This window comes from Protopterus annectens, chromosome 7.part0 (genome assembly GCF_019279795.1).
Source record: "Protopterus annectens isolate FY-2018-M chromosome 7.part0, PAN1.0, whole genome shotgun sequence".
In the NCBI taxonomy this organism is placed as follows: Eukaryota; Metazoa; Chordata; order Ceratodontiformes; family Protopteridae; genus Protopterus; species Protopterus annectens.
The window spans coordinates 1,976,598,317-1,976,612,701 of NC_056739.1; the positions used below are offsets into that span (position 1 = coordinate 1,976,598,317).

Below are 14,385 nucleotides of genomic sequence, written 5' to 3' on the forward strand. Positions count from 1 at the left end.
AGCTATGTCACCCCTGTTGCAGAGGCAGAGCCAGGGTGAGAGTACCCTTTACACTCCAATTATGGCAGGTGTTTAAGGTACATATGTTAGGCAACTGTGCCAGTAACAGAGTACTACACAGCACATAGTAATGCTATACGGATATGTGATGTGTGTCCCAACATGCAGGCCTGTGACTTCCAGCAGTGAAAAGCAGTTATTAACTTAGAAATGCTTTGTGTGGATAAGGAGTTCATGAGTCATTCATTAATTGCGGTCTTCATAATAACGTAATTGAAATGCAACACAACACTCGATTTGAACCCAGGACTGTGTGTGACAAAACGTACTGTATGCAAGGCATTTAACAGACTGAGCTACTGAGTCACTGCTACACTGGGTGTATTTGCAAGATATACATGCACACATACAGGCTGTGACATACATTTACTACTTCCATCAGTATGTGCACGGCTTTATTTTGATGTACTTCTGTGCCAGAGTCACAGATGAATATGTATTTTGTCACGAATGCCTTAGCAGGTGACTTTCTATATGCTGCTGATAAAAGGACACATTTACCTGCTATCACAGGCCTCAGTTACATCCACTATCATGTCTTTGGTTGTCTAGTGGAGTACTACTGCACCAGAGTCCAAGGTACACTTCCATTTATTCCCCTACTTTTTATTCCAGTTTGTGTGCTACGGCGCAGTGCTCAGCTCACTGAAACACTCCTAATGACTGTAATTGGCAATTACTATGTTTTGTGTAAACCACCTGTTTTAAGTAGGAGTGGAGTTGTGCGGCATGGCAGGTTATTGGTGTGTGCTGCAGGTGTGATGGGTTCAGGTTTGAAACACAGCAGAGGTGTTTATTTTGTACTTGTGTCTTACAATGTTAGAAACCCATATAATCATTATAGCTCTATTTAACTGAGCTTAGAGAAGCTGCACGACACGGTGCATCATGCAGCTCCATGCTAAAAAATATAAAGAAAAGAAAAAAGGGGAGATAGGAAAGTGATCTAATGGGGGAAGCAGAGGGAAAAATGATCTAATGGAGGCAAGCACAGGGAGGGACGTGCAGAAAAGGTGTAGGAAAGAACCATAGCTATCCATTTGCACTTTGATGAAATATGTAGATGAATTTGGATTCTCAAGCCCCAGAGAGAGAGAGGGGTGAGGTCAACATAACTGTGTTATCAAGCCAAATGGACCAAATATGTGTGTCCACTGGACACATGCGAATTGGAGAGCTAAGTATGGGACTATTTTTTTTTGGGGGGGGGGCACAGGTGCCAATTTCCTTTTTTTTTTTTTAAGGGAGAGTGGAATGATGGGGAAGGGACATAGATGTGTGTGGGGGAAGTAAGTTGGGTAGGTGAGGATGCAACTGCAAACAGACAAGACAGCAGACAGGGGCGGTGTGTGACACATGACTGGGTGAAAACTTTGGATAGGGAGGGTGTTCTGGAATCAGAGTCCCATGTGCCTCCAGACGACAGCAGTGTGGCTCACGTCCCCACCCTGGGACTGTCGACACTGCTCCATCACTGCCCCGAGGGTGGCTGTGTTGGAGGCTGGGCACCAGGATGGCGAGCATGTAGTGCTGGGCAGCAGAGGGGGCAAAACCAGTCTGGCGGTCCCAGATGTGCTGGGACCCACTGCCACAGCCAGTTAAGGCAAGGTAGGGGGATCAGCCGGAACCGGCCTACCTTGACGTGCTGTGGTAAATGAGGTATAGCAATAAGTTAGCTAGTAATAGCCAAACTAATGTTAGTATTAACAGAATTGATCATATTTACTCATCCAAATACATATTAAATGTATATTATGTGCAAACACAACATTAAGTAACATAACAATCAGTATGGTAACAGCATGCCAGTACAAAGTAAATAGGGCCAACAAAACAGTTAAACAAATTTGTTGTGTTTTATTATGATGCAATATTAACATATCAACCACATTTTCCAATATAGAGTTAAACAAAATATATTAAATCATAATAAACATATCAATAATAAAACACAATCTTCCAAAACACAGTTAACATGTTAATATTAAATCATAATAATAAATAACAATAATAAATAAATGAAGATAAGGGATGGAGAGAGAGAGAGAAACATTCATTACTGACACTGCAGATTATATCCTTGAAAACATTGAAATATACACTCTACAGGTGTGTAGTATAAGGTTTGAGTACAGTAACTACAATTCTCCTATAACAGATATAGCAAGTACATACCTCTCATGCAGTTAGCATGGGTCAGTACAGGCCAAGCAGTAACAAATGCAGGTACACCACTGCACAAAACAGTTTCACATAATGTGGACTTGTATAACTACCCAGGTATTCTGTAAACGGATTTGGTAATGCAATGTATCTGCTAATCATGTGACAGATGGATTATGCAGTTTTAATTATATTACGAGAAAATGTGACAGCTAAAAGGCATGTATGTGTGTAGTAAGTAAATTAGACAGCCATCATGCCTTATTTGGCAGGCATGGGAGTAGAACACAAGAGCTTTGAGTGCAAGGGACATCTGCAAATAATGTAATAACTGACTGCAGCAACTTGGCACACACATGCAAGGGATACAGCCATAATGGGATTACACAGCTTTATTTGTGACTCAGCAATGCTGATGAACACATTCTTGGTACTGATGTTAACATTCTGTAAAATCTGAACACAATATCTGCTCATAATATGGGTTACCTCAACCATATATTTGTTGTGTTCCTGGTGAGAGAAAAAAATGTGAACATTACGTGACTGATACTGAAAATTTAGTGCTACATACCACTGGGTTCGAACTCAGGACTGTGTGTGCAAAATGTACTGCATACAAAGCATTTAACAGACTGAGCTACTGAGTCACTGCTGACTATCAACTCACTGATACTTGCCTGGAGATCATATGGAACTATACTATGAACTGAGCAATACAAGTTATAGGGCATTCCTCATTCTAGCACTATTACAATGTTATACTAGACTGCAGTGACAGTAGAACACACATGCATGGAATACAACCATACTGCATATATCAAAAAAGCTGTAGTTTAGAATCAACAATGCTAGTGAACACATTTTATTGTTATTGGTTTGAAATATTTTATACTCAACTTTTGAGAGACTTGCTTGGCTACAATAATCTGCATTAGAAGCTGAAGTTAAGTGAAACTTACAGCAGTGTATTTTAGTTTCTGTTAAGTACAAACTTGCAGTTTTAAAAGTACTGTATTTCATTTTTTCCGTTTCCTAATTGTGTGTTTCATTGAATAGTGTGCTGTGTGTCTCTCTGCAGTTAGTTAGTTCCCCACCCACCCTCCCTGTTCTTGTATTGGTGGCTCTGGAATTGCCCGCCCCTCCTGTAAGTCTGTATTAGAAAACTCCTCCTGGGTCCATCTCATTTACTCACTTAACCGAGTACAGTGAGATCATATTCTGAGTCTAGTGATCACTCTACTTAACACAGAGAGAAGATTTGAAAAGGCCAACCCACTTAGGTTCTTTATTCCTCTCTCCTTGCACTTAAAAAAAATTGCACTTTCTGCTTTTACTGCATTTGTGTTTCCTCCTACTTTATTTTGCTTTTCTTCAGTTTTATTTATTACTGCTTGGTAGGAGCCTGATTAAATTGTAACTGTTATTCTAAGTCTTTTGGTTTAAGCACTTGGGCTTCATACAGGTTGTTTTACATTAAGAAGGTTTGAGGTCTGCACTGTTGTAGCAGGACAGGTAGCTTACGGCCTTCTAAGCTGGGAATTGCTAATTGAAGGCCCAGTGTCTGCTACTCTAAAAGTGTATTACTTCTGGCTTAAGTACTTGGGCTTCAGGCCAGTTACTCTACATTAAGAGGGTTTGTGGTCTGCACTCTTGTGGGAGGTGAGGCTGGAATCTGCCCTTCTGAGCTGAGAATTTCTGGTCACAGGCTTATTGTGCCTGCTTATTTGAACTGTTTCTTTCTGAAATTGGTGTGCCTTGTTGCTGTAATACAGACCAGATTCAGGCCTGCTGAATCTAGCTTCATTTGTATAACTTGAGCACTGATCCAGGCCATCTTTTTTTTGGAGAAGGTTCCCCTGCACCCTAGTAGCAGGAGTGTGCAGTTAGAACTTGTCTGATTGAAGACTGCTGGAACAGGGCTCAGTTTTGAGCTTTTTTTTCTGGTTAACTTAAATCAGTTTGTTCGTTTTCTATTGTTTTATATATATATAAATTGCACTTCCTTCATCTGCTTTTACTGTAATTGTGTTTCTTCCTACTTTATTACTAGGGGCATTGACTACAACTCTGATCTGCAATATATAACAATAAGTATCATTTTCTGTGCATTTAATGTGTTTTTTAGATTTTTTTTTAAGAACATAAAGCAGATACAAACAAAACAAAAAAAAATTATATATATATATATATATATATATATATATATATATATATATATATATATATATATATATATATACACACATACATGCATACACACACACACACACACACACACACACACACACACACACACTTGTTTTCCGCCTTTCTAAGCTAGTATAGTCCAGTTTTCAGGTTAGTGCCGAATTCAGGGCAGTGTTACAAATCTCTGTGTTTGCCCATACCTTACTTGGATAGAAGGAGGTTTCTCTGTTCACCTCTGAGAGAGGGGAGCTTTGAGCAGCCTATCTGTCCCTGGTGGAGTGGTTTCAGCCCAGAAATTAGTAGTTTATTGGCCATTTTGGGCTAATTTTTCTCGCTTTCATTTTCCTGCTATAAATACCGCATTTGCCTGGTTTTGCACGCCGGACAGCACCGGTTAGCTAGGGTATAACTATTCCAGGCTCCACAAAGTCTCCTCTTCAATTTTTCCCTTGGAACTAGACAAACTTTCAACTTAAGCACTCAAGCCATTCATTTCTCAGCCCAGCACTTGCTCAAAACTCATAGCAAGCACTTATAAACCCTAGCACTAGACCCTCCTGTACTGTACAGAAGGATAAGGCTCTATATTCGACCTTATCAGCCATCCAGTAAAAAGTTCTCTCTACCTATCCAGGCATGTCCAAAGGGCAGTTTCAGGTGTACTCTCCAGTCCAAATGGTGAATCTGGGCATTTTGAGGCAAAGTTACAACTGCCTCATGTACACAGACAAGCCTCTCCTCCTACCACCAAACACTATAACATGCGAGAGATGCAATTATACAGCTAAGCTCTCTCAACCCAAGATTGGATGAGACAGTCAAGAGGAGAAGGGAAATACTTGCATCACACCACCAGTCTCACACAGACCCATTAAACCAGCACTGGCAAAAAACACACAAATACATGAAAACATACTCAACAGGCTCTAAATAAAAATCTGCAAAAGCAACAGAGACCTCCAAAGCAAACATCAAAGCAACCTCCACCCCCTCCCAACACAAACCATGAAATACATACTTCACAAAACCAGTGTGCCATGCAATCACAGCCCTTAAGGCAAAATAACATACCCAACATACTAGTAATAGGGGACTCTATAGTCAGGCACACTGACGTCCCACTCGCTAGGCTAAAAAGGAGAAGGTTACTGTTAGCTGCCTGTCAGGTGCCAGGATCTGCCACATAACACAAGCACGCAGGTCACTCCAGAATACAAATATGACTCTGTCATTGTCCATGTTGGTGTGAATGACCTGAGCTGTACCTCCCTGGACTACATGAAGAGAGACATGGAAGAGCTATCTGATCACGTAGCCGAGGCCGGGATGACCCTGAGTAGCATCCTGCCCTCACCAAGAATGATACCACGGTATAAAGAAAAAATTCTCGATTTCAACATTTGGCTAAGTTTCTGGTGTCATTCAAAAGGGGATCCAGTATCTGTCCGCCTGGGATGACATGCTCGACAAGCCATGCTGCTTCGCTAGAGACGGCTTACACCAGTCACCCTTAGGCTTTCAAATACTGGCCAAGGCTCTTGCCACCCCCATAGTGTCTTTTTTAGGCAAAGCTCAAAAGACAAACCCACAGCCGTAAATAGCACAAGTAACAAAAAACTGAGGGGAATGCTTCTCAATGTCAGAAGTCTAAACTTCAAAATGCACGCACTTGAGGCACTCCTCAGTATGGAGAAAATCGATATATGTGCAGTAACAGAAACCTGGTTTAAGGCTCCAGAGAGCGCCGCAGCACTACCAGGCTACAACCCATACCATAGATTTCGGCCAGAGAACCCGAACCGAAATACAAAAGGCGGGGGCGTATCCATAATCAAGGATACCCACACTTCCAGGTTAGTGGCACAGCACAATGCTTCAGAGATCATCCACATGCAACTAACAATGGGCAGAATTGCAATTCAAATTGTAGCTTGCTACAGATCACCCACCATGTCCCAGGACCCCCATTCCGCGTTTCTGGAAATGCTGGGAAACATAAAGGTCCTACCAAACACCCTAATATTGGGTGATTTCAATTACCCATACATTAACTGGGAGACCTACTCAAGTGCTAACTCCCTTGCCCAACATTTCCTAGAATTTATAAACTCAAACACCCTCGTTCAACTGGTCAACACTCCCACCAGAGGTGACAACATATTGGACCTAGTCATCACCAACATGGACGACCAGTGTTCCACACTGGAGTTCAACCCCTCGCTGGTTAGATCCGACTATAAACAAATCACTTTGGATATCCACATTCTGCCCCCACCCCCAGACAAGGAAACCACCATGAAAAACTTTTCAAAAGCAAACCACGTTACTTAAGACCGAGGTGGAAAGTTTCAAAGCCCCCATGCTAAAGGGTAACGCTGTTCAAGCTACAAAATCCTTTATAATGCATTCTACAGGCACCTACAAGAATGCATGGATTGTGCTACCCCAAGCAAAACCAAGACTCACTCCTCCAAGAAAAGGAAACCAGTCTGGTGGACTACTGCCATAAACAAGCTAAACAATAGAAGGCGGAAACTAGTACAGAAAAGAGTAAAATCCCAAGAAGTATCAGCAAGAAACTACGATCCCTCATAAAATCATCCAAGGCGAGCTTTGAAAGGAAAATTGCCAAGGACTCCAAAAATAAACCACAAGGCATTAGTTAGCTAGGTCAAGAATCTAAGTGGCAATGCTCAGATCTGCTCAGAGTTAGTGTAGAATGGCACAAAATACACTGAACCGACCGATAATCGCCAACATCCTAAGTTCAGTGCAAACTTCACCCCCTTCTCATCCCCAAAAGGGCCCATAACCATACCAGAAGAATGTAAGAGTCCCTGAAATCACAGACACTCAGGTTAAAACATCCCTCTCCAAAGCCAAAAACACAGCATCAATGGGACTGGACAGTGTCCCAGGCTGCGTCCTACACGAGCTCAAAGACCAACTAACCTCTCACCTAAACACACTGTTCAAACTCAGCCTCTCCACAGGCTACATACCCATAGAGTGACGCACAGCAATGGTTATTCCACTCCAGAAAGGTGGAGCCACAACAGACCCTGGGAACTATCGCCCTACAGGCCTGACTAGCTTGGTCTGCAAGGCTATGGAGCACATCATCATGGAACTCATTAACAGAGACATTGGGAACCTCCAAACACTGGACCCTACCAAGTTCGGCTTTGTTATGGGCAGATCATGCCTCCTAAACCTGGTGGACTTCTTTGAGACAGTTACCAAGGCTATAGATGAGGGAAAAGCGGTACACACAGCCTACCTAGACCTCGCAAAGGCCTTCGACACCATACCCCATTCTGGTATTATAGATAAGCTCACCAGCCTGAACATAAACCCCTACTTCAGAAGATGGGTTGCCAACTGGCTCACGGACAGAACCCACATGGTGAGAGCTGCGGGAGCTAGGCCCAACTCTAAACCAGTTACAAGTGGAGTTCCCCAGGGCTCAGTCCTAGGACCCATCCTGTTCGGCATATACTTCTCAGAGGTACAGACAAGCACAGGAGGACTATGGCTGACCAAGTTTGCATAAGACTGCAAACTAGGGGCTATAATTGACTCCCCAGATGACAAAGACATCCTCCAAAAGGGTCTCACTGAGACGGATACCTCTTGTCAAAATCATGGCCTCAAGCTAAATGCCAAAAAGTGCACAGTCATCCCCTTTGGAAAAAACAAAGTACCCACAAACTACCACATAGGTGGCAGTCCTCTAAATATGGAAGACATAACAAGGGATCTGGGGACCCAAGTAGATAGTAATCTCACCTTTGATAATCACATTGCCAAAGTGGTTAGAAAACCCTTCTATGTGGCTCACCTAATTACAAAAGGGTTCGCATCCAGATCAAAAGAGGTCATTGTGCCCCTCTACTCATCATCATCAGACCCATCATAGAGTACAACCTCCCATTTGAGATGTACCCAACAAGACACCTGCAACAGCTGGAAAGACCACAGAAGTACCTCACCAACAGGATCACTGGCCTCAAACAGATGCCCTATGCAGCTCGACTAAAGAAACTCCAGCTGTACTCAGTTGCATACCACCTACTCAAGAGGTAATCTCTGCCTGACATACAAGGCCATGTCCAACACAGAATTGATGGACATGCTCCACCTAAAGAAAACCTTATCCCCTCGAGCCACATGCTCTAGGGATCCAAACCTCACCACAACAATAAATAGGACATGCTGGAGGGATAGATTCCTGTCCCAGAGACTTCCCATGCTTTGGAACAAGATTCCAATCTACATTATGCAGAGCTCCTCGCTAACACACTTCAAAAAGAGACCTTGACGAGTGGATGGGAAACAGAAAGTTTACCCCGGGGATCACTTCAGTGGCTCTGCTGGACACAGGCACAGGGAACTAATCCAAGGGAGCAGCGAAAGCCAGCACATTCTGGCTAGGCTTATAAAATGCCTTCGGGCAGATAGCCTAGTACCTACCTATGAGCCTATAGCTTTGAAGTCCACACACAATATCTGCCCATGGACTGGGGTACCTCATCCATATACCTTTATTACCCGATGTCTGAGGAAGAGAGGGCATTATGTGACCGATACTGGCCTGGAGACAGCGTTGAAAAGTACTAGGAGTTAAGGAATACAGTCTGCAGGCCATTAGATTTGCTGGCTACAGCTATTACATACAGTGTTACATTTGACTGCAGCAACCTTACCATAGACAATCAATGCATACATCTCAGTTCCAATGGTTTTGACAACACAATCCTCCTGAACACCGTTACTGGTCTTGCTAATGCTTTATTGAAATACAGTTCTTATTGTTCATTTATTGCACTACAGCGCTACATCTCTAATTGCCCATTTATTGCAATAAAGTTCTACATGCCCATTTATTGCACTACAGTTTTTCTTGTGTAAACTTTACTGTTGTAAATGCTTTACTTTTTCTTGCTTATTGCACTACACTCGGCATGGTACTCGACAATGCGAGCCCTCTCAGCTGCAGCTGGTGGGAGAGAAGCACACCATTATGCATACCTGTTTTGCAGACATTCAGCTTGCATTTTGGTTAGACAAAAGATGATATACTTACATACTTGTGGAGCATTCCCAGCTCAAGCTTCCTGGACCCAAGTATCCAGGGCTCTCCTCTTTCACCTTTTCAGGTCTTCAAAAACGGTGGTGATACTGCTCACCTGTGTGTGGGATACCAGTAACACTGGCAAGTTTCCTGGCCAAATGGTCCCAGGCCTCTGCCTTACACTCTGAACCCTGGAATCCACCCTGCATCAGTTGGGGTTCATGTTTTTTAAACAAAGAGCACGACCATGACCTTGGACTCCTGAATTTCCCACATCTGCGCCTGAAAGCGCACACCTTCGTCAACACCGCCAGCCGTACCAACAGTTGATTGAACTCCAATGACTACAGCAGAATTCCTGCCTAGTGGGCTTAATATAGGCCGTTTTCCTGCCCTTACACATCATTCAGCAACATTCAAAAAATTGCCGCGTCATTTAGCAGCACGCAAACTAGCTAAGCAAAGCCAAGCAGTGGGAAAACTTGTAGAACCGTGGATTCAGCAAGGCTTAGCACCATGCAAACACTGGTAGCCATTAGCATGTTTATGCACTGCTTAGCAAGAATGAGCAGCAGCAGTGCCAAAATTCACAATAGTTTAATTAAATTAAAGAAAAATAGGACATTCATTTACAGACATATTCTGTCAGTTATGAACTCAAACCTAGGACCGACTACACATGAGTAGAGTTTACCATCTTATGTAGCTAACTGGATTTTATAAAAACTAGTACATAGTCAAATATACTAGTAGGCTACCAGCTAGCAATGCTGAGCACTGTGCTACGCCTCGCAAACATACTTAAAACTACAAATTAAATAATTAAATTACATCTGGTTTCTATTTTTAGATGTCTGGAAGGTGTCTGCCATGTATGTGTGAGCTCTGCTCGGCTCTGCTGTGCTCCACGCTGCACAAAAAAAATAAATAAATAAAAATTTATTATGATAATTAATTACACCCAGTTTCTATTTTTAGATATCTGCCAGGTGTCAGCTGTCTATATGTAAGCACTGCTTGGCATTGCTGCGCTCTGCACTCCACAAACATGCAGTAAAAAAAAATAATTAAAAAAAATAACACCATAAAAATGACTAATTATACAATTGACAGACTTCACAACATTACAAGAGTGGCGGAGAGCATTACAGGGAGCCTCACACATCTGCAGCCACGGGTAGCCACTACACCTTTACTTACACTGATTCAATATCCATGTTCCTCAGATCTCCCTCGGCAGAACGCTATCATTAATATGCATGGCGCGCTGCAGAGGAGGGAACTGTGGCCGTGTACACGGATACATTCCATGTGGGCTCTACACTGTGCCTACCTACATGGATTTTATTAAATCCTGGGGATGGTCAAAAATGACCTGACACAATTAATAATTTCTTCACTTGGTATACATGTAAAGAGGGAACAAAGATCTACTGTAAACATTAATTTATTCCACTGTATGTTATTAAAAAAAATCCCAGAAATCACAAACATATGAATCAAGCAGTTGTGCTAGGTGGATAAGAACATTATCAACAACACTGAAATACATCTGCAACTCAAACCCTAGCACCCACAATAGTTCTAAAGGGGGGTCCTAGAATCATTATGGATTTTCAAAATCACAAAAAAGACCCCTAGTCTTCATTTGTCGACATATCAAAATCAATGTACTGTTCTTATAGCAAGTCCAAAAACCCAAGGGAAGTGTGCACATTTGGCAAAGGAATTACAGCAAGTACAGGTGGCTGTAAGAGATCACAGAGTTGCCAGAAAACTATTATCCATGCTGTATTTAAATTATGGCTGAAATTTGCAAAGAATAAAATCAGTCTCAACTACATCAACACCCCCACAAGAGACGACTGTATCAACTTACTTTTTCCACCTGCACATGAATTGTGAACATTTTCATTACACCCAATCGTCAGGTCTGCTTATATTGTTCTTAATTTGACATCAGCCAGTCTAAAATTAAACAAAAAAACATACAAGAACTCAATAAGATTATATCAAATAATCAAAATATAAGTAAGTAATGTCAGAAAGCAATGCGGTAAGAACATGAAACCAAAAGATATACACATATCATCAGTAGGAAACTGGAAGTTATTATTATTCTGCACAGACACCAACTGATATTATATCTTGGACAATGTATGCAGCCCTAAAGCTGGTACCTCAAAAAAAAAAACACCACAGAGATTCAGGCCTGAGGATTTCAAAGTACATGAATCTGGTTAGCAGAGAAAACAAGATGCGTAAACTTGTAAAAAAACAGCATCTTTGAAAAAATAAGGTAAAAATGGCACAAGAATTGGAGAGACATGAACTACCAATAGAAATCTAAATGATTTACAAGGTACATAAAGGCATTATTTACAGATATATACATACATAAATATACACTTGTGTATACATACACACATCTATATATATATATATATATATATATATATATATATATATATATATATATAGATAGATACAGATATATATGCAATAAGCAAAAGTTCCAGATTCAAAGACTGAGAATATTTCAAAAATTTAAAAATGCAGATGATAAATACATCTGAACAATATTGAAATATGCACAATTTGTCTTTCTGCTTTTAAAATTTAAGTATGCATGCATGTATACATACATATATATTTATATATATATATATATATATATATATATATATATATATATATATATATATATATATCTATATATCTATATCTATATATATATATATACATATATATATATATATATATATATCTATATCTATATGTGAGCCGTACAGATGCTCGACTGCATCTTTCACAGAATCCTAATTTGGTGAGCATACTTGTGCGAAAGTGCTGTTCACCAAAGCAGCACTTTCGTGTTAAGTATGCTTGTTGTTCCAGTCGTGCTACAGTGCAGTAAGGGAAATTTCCCTTTTCCTCACTCTAGAGTGACCTCGGAGTGAGAATATTAAAGTGTGGGGGGTGCAGGGGGGCTTGCCCTCCTGCATTCAAATAGATTTAGGGCCAAATTCAGGAAGCCTCCGTGTAAGAGTTATAACTCTTACACGGAGGCTGCAGTGAAACTGTGTGATGTCAGCATGTCATGCATATGCATGAGGTGCATGAGGCATGCTGAATCACACTAGTAACTCTTACACGGTCCGTGTAAGAGAGTAGGGGGCGTGTCTGTAGGCTAAGCCCTGCAAGCGGACACGCCCCCGGAAGACTAGAATGGCTGAAAGTAAACAGCCACGAGAGAGGCCATGGAAATGTGAATAAACACACTACACAACACATGCCCCGATAGACCATCACTGTATAAAGTGAAGAGATGTTATAAAATTAAATTAAAACCTTTTTTTTTTTTTTTAAACCCCGTAAATGTTTGCTACTGTGTGCGCCCGTGTGTGCTACTAGCGCAATCACAGTTAGCAGTCAGTGGAAAATAAGAACTAAATATGCAAAGTAAGCCAAGAAGTAATAGCTTAGTGGTAGAGTTGCCGGCCTAAGAGTAGGCAGGCGGGGTTCGAGCCCCCACAACAACCTTTTTTTTTTTGTAAAGAAGCACGAAAAAGCCCCCTGACAGTATTGTACAAATGTAAATGTATTCCCTTTTGTAAAATGGAATGAAATGGAGCATATATTCCAAAGTAACACAATAATAAAAATAGTCAGAAATGTACTGATAGCTAAGCTGCTGTGAGACGGAGCGCCCGTAGCTGAGTAGTGTTTAAAAAGCTGCAAACTGCATGCCCGTTGCTAAGCACCGGTTTAATAGGCTGAAACTGTTTGCAACTAGCTGTGCTTAGCTGAACATGTGTGTCACTAGCCAATTAAGGTTTATCCCAGCGCACACCGTTTGCGCCTCGCTCCCACAAGCTAACTGCCAGTGCGCATGCGTTACCTCCGCGCAAACGAGCGCAGACCTGGTTTTAAATGCTTAAAAGTGCTTTTGGCATGTTTGATTGACAGGTCCTCAACTCATTTCTGTCAGGAAAACCAAAAGTCAGTTGCCAGAGTCGAACCCAGGATACCATGCACTAGAGTCAAGGTACTTCACCACTAAGCCATGACAGCAATACCATGAAATGCAGAAATAGCATATATATGGGATAAAATCCAGAATGGAGCATGAGAAAGCATTTTCAGTGAAGTAGATACAATTCCAAAACGGCCAATCAGAGAAATGTGCGGGAAAAGCGGCATATATAAGCCCCATAGGCGGGAATACACAGCAGAAACGATTGTAGAACACAGCTGCAGTCAGAATGAGTGGAGTAGGTGAGGGATGTTGCTTTCGAGCACAGCGTTGGGGCGTTGAGGAGTCCAGATACATGGTCTGGCTCCTTGTCCATTATCACGAGGCCCAACTCATGCAGGGCCAGGTCTCATGGGGAGCATATAGGGCAGAGGCATGGGACCAGTTGGCTCGTTATCTGACCAGTGCTACTGGCATTCCACGCACTGGTGAACAGGTCCGTCACCACCATGCGGACCTGAAGCGATGCAAGCAAGACCAGTTGACCGAATGGATCCAGGAGGCCTGGGATATGCCCAACGCCCCACTACTGAGTAAGTCACATTTTACTTATGTATGTAAGGATTTCAACTAGCTGATACCATGGAGATGTGTAGTCCAATATTACTTCTTTCGTATTACAGCTGCAGGTGTCCGCTCTATGAATCGCGAGGTGCATGCCCATAGGCTGGTGCGGATGCACCACCATGCAGGTTAGTAACCCCACCCAGTACTTGTAAATAAATATTATACTGTAGCATGTATCAGAACACTGCAGTGTATTGATTAAAAGTAATATAATGTGCAAGCAAGATTTGAAAGTCTGCAGGTATGGCTGCAACAAGTTCATCAGTATGCAAGTGTAACTGGAAATATAATTGAT

General features: G+C 41.8%; 1 long non-coding RNA gene across 2 annotated transcripts in view; it reads right to left on the reverse strand.

Moving 5' to 3' along the window:
* The window catches only part of LOC122807282, a 111,788-nt gene that overhangs the window by 52,776 nt on the left and 44,627 nt on the right, over window positions 1-14,385 (reverse strand). For both annotated transcript variants that reach the window (XR_006365623.1, XR_006365622.1), the window contains exon 2: window positions 11,367-11,455. This is a non-coding gene — a long non-coding RNA (uncharacterized LOC122807282). The remainder of the gene's footprint in view (window positions 1-11,366; window positions 11,456-14,385) is intronic.